Raw genomic sequence first — 17211 nt, 5'->3', positions numbered from 1 at the left:
AAAGAGTGAGAGAAATTGTTGTTGGATCCCGTTCAGAAGGGAAGAGGTTTAATTGTGGCAGGGGATGGGTTCGATTATGGTTAGTTGGGTGTTTATTCTGATCAGGAATGCAAACTGATCACAGGATGATGTTGGAGAGCATTGTTCTCTGGGGAGTTAGTTGGGTCTGCAGTAAACACTCCATGTCTTCCTAAACTGTAACCAATGCTGGGAAGACACAACTCTTATCAGGCAACGGTCCACTCACCAGCTGGAGACCGGTCCTGACCTCCCATCTATTTCATTTGCGACCTTAAAACTATCTATAATTGGACTTTATCGGACTTTAACTTGCACTAAACATTATTATGCCCATTATCCTGTATTTGTCACCTGTTGACGGCGTGATTGTAATCGCTGACTGGATAGCACGCAACAAAAAGCTTTTCACTGCATCTCAATGATACACTAAACTGAACTCTCAGCATGTTCACTCTATAACTTTCCCTTTACTTAAGTTTGAAATGATTGTATTTACTGTATCTGTAGTGTTACCTGATCTGACCGGATAGCATGCAAAACAAAAATTCTCACCGTACCTTGGTACACAGGACAATAATAAACCTAAACCGAACTGTTCAATGAATTTGCCTCTTTTCCTGCATTTATTAAATGGAACATAGGCAGGTTTGATTTCTGTTCCAGATTTTCATTTCATTTAAAACCTCAATGCTATTACACACAATGCTTTTTTGAAGTCAAAGTAAGTTTCAATTCATCCATCCTAATGTGAATGAGGTTATCTTTAGTGAATCAAGTGTGACATTTAAGGCAATGTAATCATGAAAATCAGTCCATCGGGGGGTGATGTCAAAGACTATAATGGTGCTCAGTTTGATGTTTCTTTTGAGTCCACTGATTAGCACTTAGTGACAATGGGAGTACAATATGATTCCAGGCTAAGGAAGTAAAACCTATCTACGATTACTCCATATTGTAATCATCCTGCACTCCTAAATGGGTTAATCTGAGGAGAGATTAAAAACAGCCTTACCAATGTATTCCCAAAGTCAAATAGATTGAAGGGCCGTGAAGAACTCTGCGGGAAGGCTACTGGCAATAGGACCAGATGAAGAGCATGAGTAATGGTCCCGGGAAAGAAGGGAAGCAAAGTCAATGTTAGCAACAACAGCATCAATCCTCAAGTGTATAGGAAGGAACTACAGGTGCTGGTTTAAACCAAAGACAGACACAAAATGCTGGATTAACTCAGGTCAGGGAGCATCTCCGGAGAAAAAGGAATAGATGACGTTTCAGGTCAAGACTCTTCTTCAGACTTTCCCATACAGAACTTTCTGTCCAGGGCCTCCTCCACTGTCAGAGTGAGGCCAAATGCATATTGGAGGAACAGCAACTCATATTTCGCTTAGGTAGCTTGCACCCCAGCGGTATAAATATTGACTTCTCTAACTTCAAGTTACCCTTGCATCCCCTCTCTCCATCCCTCTCCCATCCTAGTTGTTGCACTAGTTTTACTGTCATCCTGTTGAGTTGCTCTGTTTACTCATTGTCACCTTCCCCACACCCAACAATGGCCTATTGTGTGGCCTACATTTCCTTGATTATCGGTGCTTTTTGCATATCATCCATTGATTTCTCCTAAGTACCATCTATCTCTCTTGTTCCCCTCTACCCTGAGTCTGAAGAAGGGTCTCGACCTGAAACGTCACCTATTCCTTTTCTCCAGAGATGCTGCCTGGCCAGCTGAGTTCCTCCAGATTTTTGTGTCTATCTTCAATCCTCAAGCTGCTGCTTGATGAGAGCATGAACTGACTATTTTGTTGGTTTCGTCTTTAAGAAGGAACTGCAGATGCGGGAAAATCAAAGGTAGACAAAATTGCTGGAGAAACTCAGCGGGTGAGGCAACATCTATGGAGCGAAGGAAATAGGCGACGTTTCGGGTCGAGACCCTTCTGTTGGTTTAATGAATATATTCATTATCCAAAGATAAATGAATGAAGAAAGGAATTAATTATTCCTGTTGTGATCCTTAAAAGGAACAAACTCGGTTAGCCTTTATATAATGAAGAGAATTAGGTGAAAGTAAACTCGCTTGAAAGATCTTTAGTAATGAATGAGTATAACGGAAAACAGCAAAAGATCCACATGGAGAAATAAGACCCTGCAGGTGCTGGAATCTTGAACAAAACACAAAGTACTCAACAGGTCAGGCAGCATCTGTGGAGGGACTGGGCAGATAATGCCTCGTGCCCGGACCCTTTTTCAGATCACTTGCACAATTAAATAAATTGCTAGTAGGGCCGCTGCCTCACAGCTCCAGAGTCACCGATTCGATCCTAACCTCGGGTGCTGTCAGTGTGGAGTTTATACATTCTTCCTTGTGACCCTGGGTTTCCTCTGATTGCTCTGGTTTCCTTACACATTCCCGCAGACGTGTGGATTTTCAGGTTAATTGGCTTCTCTAAATTTCTCCTTGTGTGTAGAAAGTGGATGGGAAAGTGGAAAAGCAGAGGATTAGTGTGAATGGGTGATATATGGCCAGCATAAACTTGGGGGGGGGGGGGGGGGTGAAGGGCTTGTTTCCACGCTGTATCTCTCAACTAAACTAAATCTGAACTAAACTAATTAGAGATTTTTTTAGAAAAGCTCATCAAGAACTGATGTTATTTATCAAAAATTATACTTTAGCAGGACATTTGGACCTTAAATCCACAAATCTCTGATACTTAACGAGCAAGAACACAGAGGTTAATGTAACATCCTTAACAGTTTACGGTTTAAAGAGTTTTATTAAATTGTGCTACTGCCTCGTTGAAAGCAGATACTAGAGGAGCGTATCTTTGGTTAAAAGGATCAGCTAGAGTTAAATCGATTATGTATTTTCAGAAATGCAGCCAGCTGTAGATTGTAGTTTGTAAACAATAAACACAGTTTTTTTTATCAGAACAGCGGTACTCACAAAGCACCAAAAAACCTTTGTTGGAGAATCAAAAGACACACGACTTGATCAAGTGTGACATAATCAACTGAGCAGAGCTTGAAAATGCAACATGACAATGTTTCTAAATCCTTTTTGTAAAGGAAAAATATCTGTCACAGGAGTTTTAACAAGGCTTTGATCTGCCATACATCAAATGACTTTCCTTTCCACATCTCAGTAACACCATTTTATTCTTTATGATTGGACATATTGTAATAATCAGATAATCAGCATCAGATTAAAATAAAGGTTAATGTCACAACTCGTGAATGAAGAAAGTGACTATTTATATTCCTTTATCTTCCGACTTTATCTTTACATTTCCCCATCAATTTTAATGTCATTTTTACAAAAGCAGCTCTATTGTGAAAATGTCTTACGGGTACCATTGACGGTGCTTTTAGACTACCACTTTTGTATCAATCCTTATCTATAATGAAATGTATGCAGTTTAGTTTAGTTTGTCACATGTACCAAGGTACAGTGAAAACATTTTGTTGGTGAATTTTATTACTTACTTTTGATTTAAGTTACTTACTTAGAGATACAGCGTGGAAACAGGCCCTTCAGCCCATTGAGTCCACGCCAACCATTGATCACCCATTCACACTAGTCCTATGTTATCCAACTTTTAAAACCGCTCTCTACACCTTTCAGGCAAATTACAGAGGCCGGTTAACCTACAAACCCGGATGTCTTCGTGAAGTGGGAGGAAACTTAAACACCCTGAGAAAACCCATGCAGTGACAGGGAGGACGTGCAAACTCCACACAGATAGCACAGGATGAACCGGGTCTCTGGCGCTGTGAGGCAGCCGCTCTACCAGCTGCGCCACTGTGCCGTCCGTGAGTTGTGTCAGTACAAATTGCTTTGACAGAGCTCAGAGGGTGATTCTCTAATGATTCGTTGTAGGTTCTTTCCAGATACAATACATATCACACTCAAAATCTTTGGGGTCCGTGTACTGTGTAAAAGAATTGTACTGTGCTGCAAAATGTTTTGTTGGTTCAGTGGCTATATCTGGAAACATACTTCTGTTTTACAATGCATTTCTTTAAAAAATATTTACCAACAAAATTATTGCTGTGTACATTTTCCATATACAAAATATTTTGGTCAAAAGTTATAAAAAGATAATCAGAGATAGCCTGAAAACATGACCAATATGAAGAGGTTACCATTCATCACATTTTCTGATAGAGCCTAGAGGATAATAAACATTTTCAATAAGATGTTTTTATTTGAAATTTGATGGCTACCCGCCAAAGTCTTTTGCCAAAAAGCTTAATCTTTGAACAAACTCAGAATGAATGATTGAAACGTTCCTTTTCTCTACAATTCTTACAGAATCAAAAAATAATTATTTCAAATATAGTTCAGCAAAATCTGCTGGGGTAAAATGTTATGTCGTTGTGGTGTTGTGATGTTTACAACATAGAGAAATAATGCGTTTTTGAGGAGTTAGTAGTGAATCACAAGCTTTTCATAACCATTCTGCTTTTTAAATGGTTGTGGTAGGGGGGCTCAATTATTTAGGGGCATCAGGAATAAGAATATACAGTACATGCTGGACTGTGTGAAAGGGTGGAGAGCAATTGTAAATGTCAGCCAGGTGTCAAAAGCACCAGATGTTAGTGCTGACCATTCTAAGTTTTGTCACTTCTCGCATCCAAGACTACTTTTATTTTCCCCGTCAAGGAAGACGGATTAGAGGAACTATATTCCATGGAAGAGCAGTGCTTTTTTAATGTGGAAACCCACTATAAGAAGAAGGGTCCCGACCTGAAACGTCATCTATCCATGTTCTTCCTTCGATATTGCCTGACTCGTTGAGTTACTCCGGCACTTTGTGCCTTTTTTGTAAACCAGCCTTGTTTCTACATTTCACCATTGTTTAGTTTATCGAGGTCGAAGTAACTGGAATGGCGACATTCTTTAACTTTTAGATAAGCTCACTGCTTGGTCCTAACTATGTATTTCCTATTTCTATGGATACCAAAAGTACCCTAGTCTGGAAGGTGAAAGGATTGTCATTATATTTTTAACAGAGAAACGAGAAGTGAATATTTTTGGAAAAGGAAATACTATTATTCTAAGGGTAAGATAACAAAAACTTTACAAACGATAAAGAAAGAGGAATAACATTGTTGACAGAGATGTCAGAAGATAGGACACCAAGCCAACCATTCACAAGCAATACTGCCATTTCCATCCTAAAAGACAATTGTGGTTGTGTATACATGGATCAGTCTGAAAATCCATGTTCTCCAGAGATGGTGCCTGACCCACTGAGTTAATCCAGCACTTTGTGTCCTTTTTTTTGGCAGTGGTTATATTATATTCAGGAACTTTGTTCAAATGCATCTGGCCCATTTTTAGATTGAACGCTGTCTCGGAAGTAATGCTAATGTTCCAAGTTGGAATAGTGATCACAAACCTGCAACAAGCAAAATAAAATACTCCGCAACTATTGCCCCAGTGATTGTGAAAGAGTTGCTTTGCCTGCGGGAGGATGCAGCGGTGAGATATTTTCCAAAATTAAGTTGCAACTTCAAAGTCACATGAAACAGTAATTGCATTGAATACATGCTTCAAAAAGTCAACTTCCCATAAATGACAAAACCAGAAAAAACAGCAAGAAGAAAATACATGCTGAAAATAATTTGAATGAAATGATGAAACATATTTGAGTATCATACTTCCCCACCCACTATGGTTTGGAGGGTTGCATGCCTAGAAATTGGATTAATTTATCTCAAAAAAGGTGAAATCCAATTTCTAGGCATGCAGCCCTTAAAGCCAAAATGCGTGGGGAATTATGATACTGAAATATGTTTCATCATTTCATTCAAATTATTTCCAGCATGTAATTTCTTCTTGCTGTTTTTTCTGGTTTTGTCATTTACGGGAAGTTGACTTTTTGAAGCATGTTTTCAATGCATTATCCATTGGATAAATTACTATTTCATGAGACTTTGAAGTTGCAACTTAATTTTGGAAAATATCTTTGAAATTTGGAAAACCGCTGCATCCTCCCGCAGGCAAAGCATCTCTTTCACAATCACGGGGGTAATAGTTGCGGAGTATTTTATTTTGCTTGTTGCAGGTCTGTGACCACTATTCCAACTTTAATGGAGCAAATCAAATCAGCTTTTAGGTTTAGCATTACTTCCGAGACAGCGGTCAATCTAAAAACGGGCCAGATGCATTTGAATAAAGTATCTGAATATAATACAATCACAACCACTCTCTCAAGTGTTATGATAGTGCCTGCCTCATCTACCTCCTCCAGCAGCTTGTTATATAAAGACCCACCACCTATTGTGTAAAACTGTTGCCTCGAGTCAGGTTCCTATTAAATAGATAGGTACTTATCATGTATTAATGTATTATAACCAGTGTGGGTTGCATTATATTTGAGGGTGGGGAGTGGGAACGGAGAACTTGTACAATAGTGAGAGTATTTGTAAACTCCATTTACCGAACACCACAAGCTTCACATCGTAAGCGAGTACTTCATTCCTCTCAAGGTGCCTACAATTTAACATAATAACAACCTTATGTTCTGTAACCACACCAGTTATTTATGTATAAAGACGCAGAGCTGGATTAAGTCAGCGGCTCAGGCAGCATCTCTAGAGGACATTAATAGGTGATGTTTCTGGTCGGGACTCTTCCAGCCAAACATATCCTCCAGAGATGCTGCCTGACCCACTGAGTCACGCCAGCACTGTGCCTTGTTTTGTAAACCAGCATCTACAGTCCCTTGTGTCCACTTATTTATATATTATGCACAAGTTCAAACAGGTGATCTTACAAAACAGGACGCGAGGGATTATTACATGTCATCTGGAATCTTTCATCTGATTTTTGATGAACTACAGTATATTGGGTTAAGGATTAGGCTGTACAAAGGATCATTAAGTCTGGACTGCAGCAGGCTTTTATTAGAAGCTGACCCCTATCGGGGAGGCTTTAACTGTCTGTGCATTTCACGCCTCCTGCCTCTGCTCTGCTGGGACATGGCTGGTGCATTTGCCTGGGCAACCTTGCTCGGCCTCTTGCTCCTGTTGTTCATGGGTCTCCAGCTCATACCCTTCTAGCTCCATGCATATGGTGCTATTGCTCTGCCACTGGCAGCAACCTTCAGATTGCTTAGTTGGGCAGCAAGCAGCACTCAACGCCCAGTGTTCTGCCCCTGCTACGCATGTGGTGCAGTGTGTCGTTGGCTGCTGCAGACACCAGAGGCTCAGTATCAAGAGGGCCATGGCATTTGTCTCATTTCCTCTGGTGTTTGCATGACTCTTGGTAACTGCAGAATGTCGTCACAACCCACGAAAGCAGAGGCTCCCATGACTCAATCGACTGGGCACGACCCAGTGCTGACCGAAGAGCGGCACAGTGGTGCACCTGGTAGAGCTGCTGCCTCACAGCACCAGAGATCCGGGTTTGATCCTGACTTCGGGTGCTGTCTGCGTGGAGTTTGCATGTTCACCCTGTGACCACATGAGTTTCCTTTGGCTGCTCCAGGTTCCTCTCATGTCCCAAAGACCCGCTGATTTGTAAATTAATTGGCCCTGGTATGTAGGGAATGGACGCAAAAGTGGGATAACATAGAACTAGTGTGAAAGGGTGATCGATGGTTGGCGTAGACTCAGTGGCCAAAGGACACAAAGTGCTGGAGTAACTCAGCAGGTCAGGCTGAGAATATGGATAGGTGACGTTTCGGGTCAAGACTCCTTTTTCAGATTTATTGTGGGGTTGGGGGGGGGGAGGGGGCAGGACAGGTCGAGGCCCTTCTTCAGATTGATTGTAGGGGCGAAGATGAAAGCTGGAAAAGGGGAGAGGCGGGACAGGTGATAGGTCGACACAGACGAGGGGAATTATTTGACAGGTTGGTTCATTCGGCATTAAAAACAGTTCATTCAATGAGATGCTACATTTTCAATGGTTGGAAGAGCAAAGAAAGTCCATATAAAGTTGGTTCACATTAAATGAGTGATTCTGTCCCGATGGTTTCATAAAGGTTTATAACAGCACATTCTGTGAAGAAACAAGATGCCACTAAAAACAACCTCTGGGGTTCTATATTTAACTGCATATATTTGGGCAACAGAAATCTCTACCAAGTTCAAAGAGCAAGGACAGTGAATATTAATAGCTTTGTCATCATTCCAACTGCATATTACGGGCTGACGTAAGTATCTTCAGAAGTGCTTTAAAAGTAATTCAATCACGCTGTCTCAACAGTTAATTATTTAGTAACTGGGAAGGTCTTGCAACAATATAGCTCTTTGCTGTTCTCTGTCATTATATTAATCTAAGGAAAAGAGGTGGACTAAAAACGAATGGAAAAAAGATTACAATTATTAAAATTGCAGACATCAAAATGAGCGCTAGACAGAATATCATGAAACAGGCCAAATAAAAAGTGGACATTTTTTCATTTTTAAACTGTACAAACTTTACCCGTACTCTGATGCCCTTCAACCAGAAAGTCAGCAGAGTTGTCACTGATAATTACACAATGTTCAATTCCATTCATAACACTTCAGCTAATGAAGCAGTCTCTGCATGCCTGCTGCAAGACTTGGATAACATTCAGGAATGAGCTGATAAGGAATAAGCCTTGCCAGAGAAAAGTGCCAGATAATAATCATCTCCAAAAAAGGAGAACCTAGCCACCTACCCTTGACATTCAATGGCATTGCCATCATTGAGTAGGTCACCATCACCTTCCTGGGGGTCACCATTGACCACGGAATCAACTGGACTGGCTTTGTAAATGGTGTAGGTACCAGGGCAGGTCATAGGCTGGGTATCCTATAACTCACCTCGACACATTTTGCCCCACAATGAGGCATAAATCAGCAACTGGACGGAATACTCTTCACTTGACTTGTTGAATGCGGTACCAAATACTCTCAAGAAGTTCAACAAAATAGCACAAAACAGCTCACTAGTGCGGCACCACATGAAGGAAGCACAGTAGTAGCACCTTCAGCTGAATGACCACAGTGATCCAGGATGGTGGCTCAGGGCAATAAATACTAGCCGTTCAGAGTCGTAAATGAATAATTAAAAAAGGTAACGTACAACTCATTTTTGGGTCTGATTATATTTCTTCCATATTGGCAACTCCTCGCAGTTTGCTAAATTCCATACTCTTATCATTGGTAACCTTTAAACCTTTCCTCCGTTTTCCAATATCTGCTATTCACATTGACTCAACCAATGACCTTCAGAAACATTGCATCTAATGTCCTTTGCAGAAAAGACAAACATTAACCAATTTTCATTATTTTCTGTCTTTAGGTAATTTAATTTTTTTAGTCCCGAGTGGGGTATTTGCTTGCTAATAAAATACTTTCATTATGTTTTCAAACCGTTTAATGTCAATTGTTGTTCTTGTGTTGCCAGTCTTATTTTCCTCACTCTTCCTCTCCCCACTTATGACTTGTAGCCTTCAGAAGATCAGTCTTCCATTGCACAAAGAGGAACTGGTCAAAACTTGCATCAAGTAAGAAAACTGAACACAAGTTGTAAATGGTGTGAATAGTTTGACAAGAGAAAGGGCTGGCAACTCTGCAGTGAGTTCCTTGCCTTTTCTCTCTCTCTCTCTACGAATCGTCCACAAGGTGAAGCAGGGGTGGGATAGATTACCTTACATTTATGTGTCTGACTGGAGCTCCAGTGACATTGAAGGAGGTCAGTATGGAATGTGTGCAAACCAGCACCCATGGCTGCAGTGTGCTTTATCAATAACAAGGTACTCAGCAACAATTGTCAAGTGTGTAGGAAGAAACTGCAGATGCTGGTTTAAACCGAAGATAGAAACAAAAAGCTGGAGTAACTCAGTGGGCCAGGCAGCATCTCTGGAGAGAAGAAATGGGTGGCGTTTCAGGTTGAGAAGGATCTCAACCCGAAATGTGACCCATTCCTTCTCTCCAGAGATGCTGCCTGGCCCGCTGAGTTACTCCAGCTTTTTGCATCTAACAACTATCAAGTAGTCTTTCAAAGCATCTTCTAAATCTATCAACTTTGTGGCTGGAATGAAAAGGGCAGCAGGCACACAGGAACACCATCCCCTAGAACACAGGACCAGTACAGTGCAGGGATCTGGACACAAGGAACTGCAGATGCTGGAACCATGCATAGAACACAAAAGTGCTGGAGTAACTCAGCTGATCAGGCAGCATCTGTCTCAGCACAGGGACAGGCCCATCTGCTCACGGTCTGCACCGACCACGATGCCAAATTAAACTGACTGCATCTGCCTGCACATCATCCTATCCCTGGATTTTCTAACGCTTGATTACATGTCTCTAAAATGTCACTATCATGTCTGCCTCCTCCACCTACCTCCCCCATCTACCCCCCAACGGCATGTTCCAGGCACCTATCAACGTGGTTGTTTTCTCTGTGTCAGAGCCTGCGGAGATACATCAGTGAAGTCTATAAAATTATGAGAATAATGGTAGACTCTGATAGTCAGAGTCTTTTGTTCCAGGGTGGAATTGTCAAATACTAGAGGGCATGTGTTTTAAAAAAAAACTTGCCATGCAAATCTCCTTTAAACATTCTCCTCTCATCTTAAAGCTATGCCCTCTAGTATTTGACATTTCTACTGTGGAAAAAAGTTTTCTTTAGAGTCTACTATTGCGCTCATAATTTTATAAGCGTCACTGATGTATCCCCTGAGTCTCTGACACGCTAGAGAAAACAATCAAAGTCTGTCCAACCTCTCCTTGGAGATAATGTTCTATAATCCAGGCAACATCCTGACCAAGCTCTTCTGTATCCTCTCCAAAGCCTCCACATCCTCGCTATAGTGTGGTGACTAAAACTGCACACATTAATAATAAATTTTATTTATGGGCGCCTTTCAAGAGTCTCAAGGACACCTTACAAATATTTTGCAGGTAGAGGAAAAACATGTAAGGGGAATGAAATAAATAGTAGAGACATGACTAGTACACAAAGTAAAGACAGAATTCAATATAAAACACAATAATAAGGCAATTAATGCACAGATGAAAAGGGAGGGGGACATGGGGCTAAGGATAGGCAGAGGTGAAGAGATGGGTCTTGAGGCGGGACTGGAAGATGGTGAGGGACACAGAATTGCGGATCAGTTGGGGGAGGGAGTTCCAGATCCTGGGAGCTGCGCTGGAGAAGGCTCTGTCCCCTAAACTGCGGAGGTTGGACTTGTGGATGGAGAGGAGACCGGCTGATGTGGATCTGAGGGACCGTGAGGGTTGGTAGGGGGAGAGGAGGTCAGTGAGATATGGGGGGGCCAGATGGTGGAGGGCTTTGTAGGTGAGGATCAGGATTTTGTAGGTGATCCGGTGGGAGATGGGAAGCCAGTGAAGTTGTTTGAGGACTGGAGTGATGTGATGCCAGGATTTGGTGTGGAATTACTCCATTTGTAGCCTAACTAAAGATTTATAAAACTGCAACCTGACCCCCTGAATCAATATCCCGTTCAATGAAGGCAAGCGTGCCATTTGCCCCACTTGTGTTGCCGCTTTTTGCACCCCAAGATACCTCTGTCTGAAGAAGGGTCTCGACACGAAATGCCAATATCCTTTGATCCAGAGATGCTGCCTGTCCCGCTGAGTTACTCCAGCTTTTTGTGCCCACCTCTGTACATCAATGATCCTGCAGTAAGTCTCCTACTATTTACTGTACTACTATTACTTTCCCTACATTTGACCTCCAAAATGCGACCTTGCACTTGCTCAGATTAAACTCTATCTGCCAATTCTCCACCATATCTGACCTATGTCATGATGTATCCTGTAACAACAACCTTCTTCACCACCCACAACTACCACTATCCACAGCCACCATCTACCTCATTGGAAACCCTCTCATTATCTTTAATCGGACTTTACTGGACTTTATCTTGCACTAAACATTGTTTGGTATCTGTACACTCTGGATGGCCCGATTGTAATCATGTACAGTTTTTCCGCTGACTGGATAGCACGCAACAAATATTGTTTTTCACTGTCCCATGGTACACATGACAATCAACTATACTTGACTGATTTCTGAAAATGACAGTAACTCAGCGGGTCAGGCAGCGACTCTGGAGAACATGGATAGGTTACCTTTCGGATGTGACCCTTAAGGTAGTGGAGAGCTACCTTCCTGGATCACCATGGTCATTCTAGTGAAGGTACCCTTAAGGTTCCCGACCCGACACACCTAGAAGGTCTCGACCCGAAACGTCACCCATTCCTTCTCTCCAGAGATGGTGCCTGTCCCGCTGAGTTACTCCAGCATTTTGTGTCTAACATCACTTTGACATGTTCTCCAAAGACGTTGCCTGATCCACTGAGTTACTCCAGCACTTTGTTGGATTTCCTTTTGGCAAATCAGCTTCTGCTGTTCCTTGTGCCTACATCGCCGATTTTTGGGTCGTCTACAAATTTAATAATCAGCCCGCCAACATTTTGGAAATCATTATGTTACACACTCTCCTCACCTGGGCATAGGTTGCCTCTCAGCCAGTATGAGTGAGTGTAGAGGTTGTGTGAACTCTATAGCGAGCCGCACTGCGGGAGGACCACAGTGATTCATGAGGATATCTCACCATCGCTCTCTCAAGGGCAAGTTGGAGCAGACGGCAAGGATTTGGCCGCGCCAGCAACACTCATATCCCACGCATGAAATAAGGAAAACAACCCTAATTGTAGGCGCGTGGGTGACAGGATGACTCGAAAGAAAGAAATAGGATTGACGCTTTCTGAAAACGACATTGGGTGTCAAGAGCCGGTGCCTGAGAGGCGCCGAGTCCACGATTCCGCTCACTGTTGACATCCCATTGACATTAGAAACATCGGCAGTGCAGATCCATCCTTCCCCTGCCCCGATTACAACGCGGTTAGGTTGGGGAGCGACCGGAATCTGCCCAGTTACCCCGGTTAACCGCGCCACCCGTGTGTGTGTGTGTGTCGAGAGGTTAGGCGGCCACCGGTTGAAGATGAAGTTGCGTTGAGAAGATGCGCCGCGTTTGCAATGTGGGCTCTCAGCCTTCAGTGCGGCGCTGACATCGGCGCAGTTGTCGCGTTTGCGTGCAGTTCTGACATTGCCGTAATTAGATATACGGGGCTTTTGTTTTTATTCGGGGGAAGTATGATCAGAAGCCAAGATGTTATAAAACACAAACAAAAGGACGGGGGGGGGGGGGGGGGGGGGGGTTGTTGATGCATTGCCGCAGCGCCAACAGTGAAGAGGGGAAATGGTTTTTTTTATTAAACAGGGGATAAAAGGATTTAACGAATGAATGGGCGAAGGGAGCGCTAAATATCAGAGCTTTTATCTTGAAGACAAAAAAAACCAAAAGTCGTTATCTTGAAGACAAAAAAAAAGGCAAACCGGGCATTATTTGCAGAAGGACCGACAACTTTCATCAGCAAGCCCTTGAGATGACCCAAAGCTAAACAGATAAAGACGGAGGACGTCTTAAATCATCTTAAATGGAGTTTTAATTGAACAGTAATCGCCACTTGGTTCCGCGATGCCCCCGAGCTGCTATCGCTTACTTACCCGTATTCAGGGCTCGGGTGAGATTGTAACGTTTTTGCAGAGAAGATGCAAGGCAGGAACATAGGAGAGCTGTCGGTGGGCTGTGACTTCGGCAGCGACTGGTGCAAGTGCTTGTGGCGGCTGAGAGTAACCCCGGGCAGCTTCTGTTGAAATGTTGCACTCAATGTTGCAGTTTCCAGGAAATGGGAGGGTTCAATTGTGACGGCGGCAGGAGCGCAGCCAATGGAGACCCCGGCGGCGGCGTGTGGAGAGAGGGGCAGGTGGAGAAGGAGCTCCGGCCATTCGATGTCGCCGCTCCCCGGCTCGGTGACAACCGCCGGGCGGGCCAGCTCTCATTTGTTGCCGGCAGCCCTATGAGAAACAAGCTCCGGCTTGACGCATCACCCTTCAAAGGCTGGCGAAACCTTTAGATGGAAACCTTCCCTCCCACCGATTGACAAACACAGGAACCATTGAGCAGGGAGGGGGAAAACAAACCAAACTGCTGCATGAGCTCAACATCTGTGGAGGTAAAGGGATGTGCCATACAACATCTGCAATCTTCACTGACTTTTACATCGTAATTTATCTCACCCCAACAAACCAAATAGAAGCCTGTCATAGAGGTAGACAAAAGTGCTGGAGAAACTCAGCATCTATGGAGCGAAGGAAGTAGGCAACGTATCGGGCCGAACCCCATAGATGCTGCCGCACCCGCTGAGTTTCTCCAGCACTTTTATTTACCTTCTATTTTCCATCACCTGCAGTTCCTTCTTAAACATAGAAGCCTGCCATAATGTTTTACCCCTTTCATCAAATATTTATCAAATTCTTCAAAGAAACAATCGCGTTTGCTTTATTTAATTCTTCTCGCCAGAAAAACGAGTGCACTGGATATGAAGGCTATATTATTAATATCTTCAGAACTCGCCTTCTGATGACGGTTACAAATTGGTAACCTCTCTTTTCAGACGCCCAAAATCAGGAAATAATGTTTCATCCCATCTGCAACTTAAATCAGGCTTTCCCCACGTTCCCAATTCTAACCGAGGGCCATTAATCTAAAACCTTAAGTCTGTTTCTCTTTCCGGACTATATCCACACTTTTCGCTTTTATTTCAGGTTTCTAGCGGACGCAATTGTTTGCTTTGCAATGGTGTTTCTGTATTTAGAACGTCAAAACACCCTTCAATATTTTCAACGCCTCTAGTAAATCCCTTAACAATTGTCATTTTACAGTGAGATCAGAATACGTGATGTGATATAAACTGGCAAAATTACTGTAGGGTGAAAATTGGTTAAATCTTAACTCTCGGAAATGGGTGAGGGAGGACGCCACTCAGTTGTACGAAACTGCTGGCAGAACTATCACCATGAAACCAGTTTAACACCCAGCACTTAAGCCAACAAAGACAGACAGCCCAATCAAGCTATCAACACCACAACACTCTTCATGAGTATCTGCAGATAGGACCCACTTGTTCAACACAACCAACCAAGAAATAGCATGGCATTTCTCAAGAGTGCCCTGTCCATAAAAAGCAGGAAGAAGTTTATGAAAAAGGGTCTCGACCTGAAACATCACCTATTTCATTTCTCCAGAGATGCTGCCTGACCCGCTGAAATACCCCAGCATCTGCAATTCCTTTCTACACTAGAATCCAATATTGTGTGGTAGTGTGCCTGCTTCAGGAGTTTTTCTATTGGGCACATGATAGATGTGGCTTGCCCATTGGAATGGGCCTGTGTCCCTAAACCCTCAAAGGTGAAGGTATTGTTTAGCTTAATTTATAGATACAACATGGAAATAGGCCCTTCGGCCCACTGAATCCGCACCGACCAATGAACACCCGAACACTAGTTCTATTGTAGAAACTAGGGGCAATTTTACAGAGGGCAATTAACCGACAAACATATACGTGGGAGGAAACCAGAGCATCCGGAGAAGACCCATGCGGTCACCGGGAGAATATGAAAACTCCATACAGATAGTACCCTTAGTCAGGATCGAACTCGGGTTCCTGGAGCTGTAAGGCAGCAACGTTGCTGCTGTGCCACTGTGCCGGCCCATATTGCTGGGGAGAGAGAGAGAGAGAGAGAGAGCATTGAAAGTGGTTTACTTCTTCTGCCAGTGGATTTAGCAGGATTGTGAGGAGATGGCATTGGTGCTACTTCTTTGAGCTATCTGTTGTAGGCGGACTGTGTCTCAGAAGGCCTGGGATCACTGCTGCCCAGTAAACCATGAACTTTGTGCTGAGTTTGAGGCCGTCACGGCCACATAGATACATGGACCATTCTCTTGTTTAAGAAGATAAATCAGCACCAACTTTTCATCAGGGATTGGGGATAAGCAATGAAGGAAATCCTTGCCAACACTAATTGCCTTACATAGAGGAATTCCTTTATCAATTTACTGTCAGATGCTCAGTTTGATGAATTACATCTATATCAGGCCAATAACATCTCAGCTCTTATAGTTTAGTTCAGAGATATAGCATGGAAACAGGCGCTTCGACCCACTGAGTCCATACCGATCATCGATCACCAATTCATACTAGTTCTATGTTATCCCACTTTATCATCCACTGCCTACACACTAGAGTCACTTTACAGAGGCCAAGTATCTGACAAATCTGCATGTCTGCATGAGATTCTAATCCTCAGACCAGTGTTAGCTTTACTGCACCAGCATTTGTAATCTCTGAATTTTAATCTATTTCCCTTCATCTGTGGACCTTAAAAGCAACTCTTGATCTCAGTTTTCATTTATCACCAAAATTATCCCAGCATGGGATGGCGAAAGAGTGAATCCTCTGGGTTTTAGTGTGTAAATACCTTTCCTACTAAGGCATTGTGATACTGACCACACAACGTTGAGAGTATCAACCAGGTTCATTTTTAAAACACGAAAATAATTGTAAGCAAATAGTCCACAAACAGAAATTCTTAAATGATTTGGCATAGGAAAAAAAAAAAAATCTCCAGAAATGCAGCCTGACCTGCTGAGTAACTCTAGTATTTTGTGGTTATCTTCGGTGAAACCAGCATCTACAGTTCCTTCCCATACACAAAAAAAAAAGCTGTGTTTATTACTTTTCATTGTGAAGTCTTGCAATGGTTTAACACAGTAAACATGATCTGGAGTTCTGATGAAAGATTAACTATCTGAAAAGTTAATTCTGTTTTACACTCTTCCCCCCCCCCCCCCCCCCCCCCTCTCTCTCTTTCTCTCTCTCTCTGTGCAAATTTTCATTTTTATTATTTTAGCATTCCAGCAACAGCATTATTTGGCTTTTGGATGAATTATTTTATAGTTTATTGTTAAAACTTTCAGTTGCGTGTTATCCAGTCAGCAGAAGGACTATACGATTACAATCGAGCTATCCACAGTTTGTATTAACTCGCTAAAATATACACATAATACCTTTTTGAGGCTTTTAATATTTGGGCAAATCAGTGGCTTGGTTTGTTGAGCTTTCTGCTAGTGATCAGGTAGATACTGCATCCAAACTATTTGGAATACATTCGCATTCATACTCAGAACCAGTTAAAGATGAAATACTCCTCTTTCGAACAATCATTTTAACACAGCGAGGGCAGAGAAGCAGAGGGACTGAGCAATCCCGATGAATGATTTTGAACATGTTCGATAAAAATGATGCAAACTAACTTGGAAGCAGCTAATTCATTTCTAA

General features: G+C 42.6%; 1 protein-coding gene across 2 annotated transcripts in view; it reads right to left on the bottom strand.

Moving 5' to 3' along the window:
• Window positions 1-14025, bottom strand: part of phospho1 (phosphoethanolamine/phosphocholine phosphatase 1) — a 39904-nt gene extending 25879 nt beyond the window's left edge. Inside the window, exon 1 of one of the 2 annotated variants that reach the window (XM_033035381.1) lies at window positions 13538-14025. The gene's annotated coding sequence lies outside the window, so the exon portion shown is untranslated. The remainder of the gene's footprint in view (window positions 1-13537) is intronic. The other variant, XM_033035378.1, reaches the window with a different exon arrangement.
• Window positions 14026-17211: the final 3186 nt, after the last annotated feature.

Source organism: Amblyraja radiata, chromosome 16 (assembly GCF_010909765.2).
Source record: "Amblyraja radiata isolate CabotCenter1 chromosome 16, sAmbRad1.1.pri, whole genome shotgun sequence".
Classification (NCBI taxonomy): domain Eukaryota; kingdom Metazoa; phylum Chordata; class Chondrichthyes; order Rajiformes; family Rajidae; genus Amblyraja; species Amblyraja radiata.
This window is presented reverse-complemented; position numbering and strand designations above follow the sequence as displayed.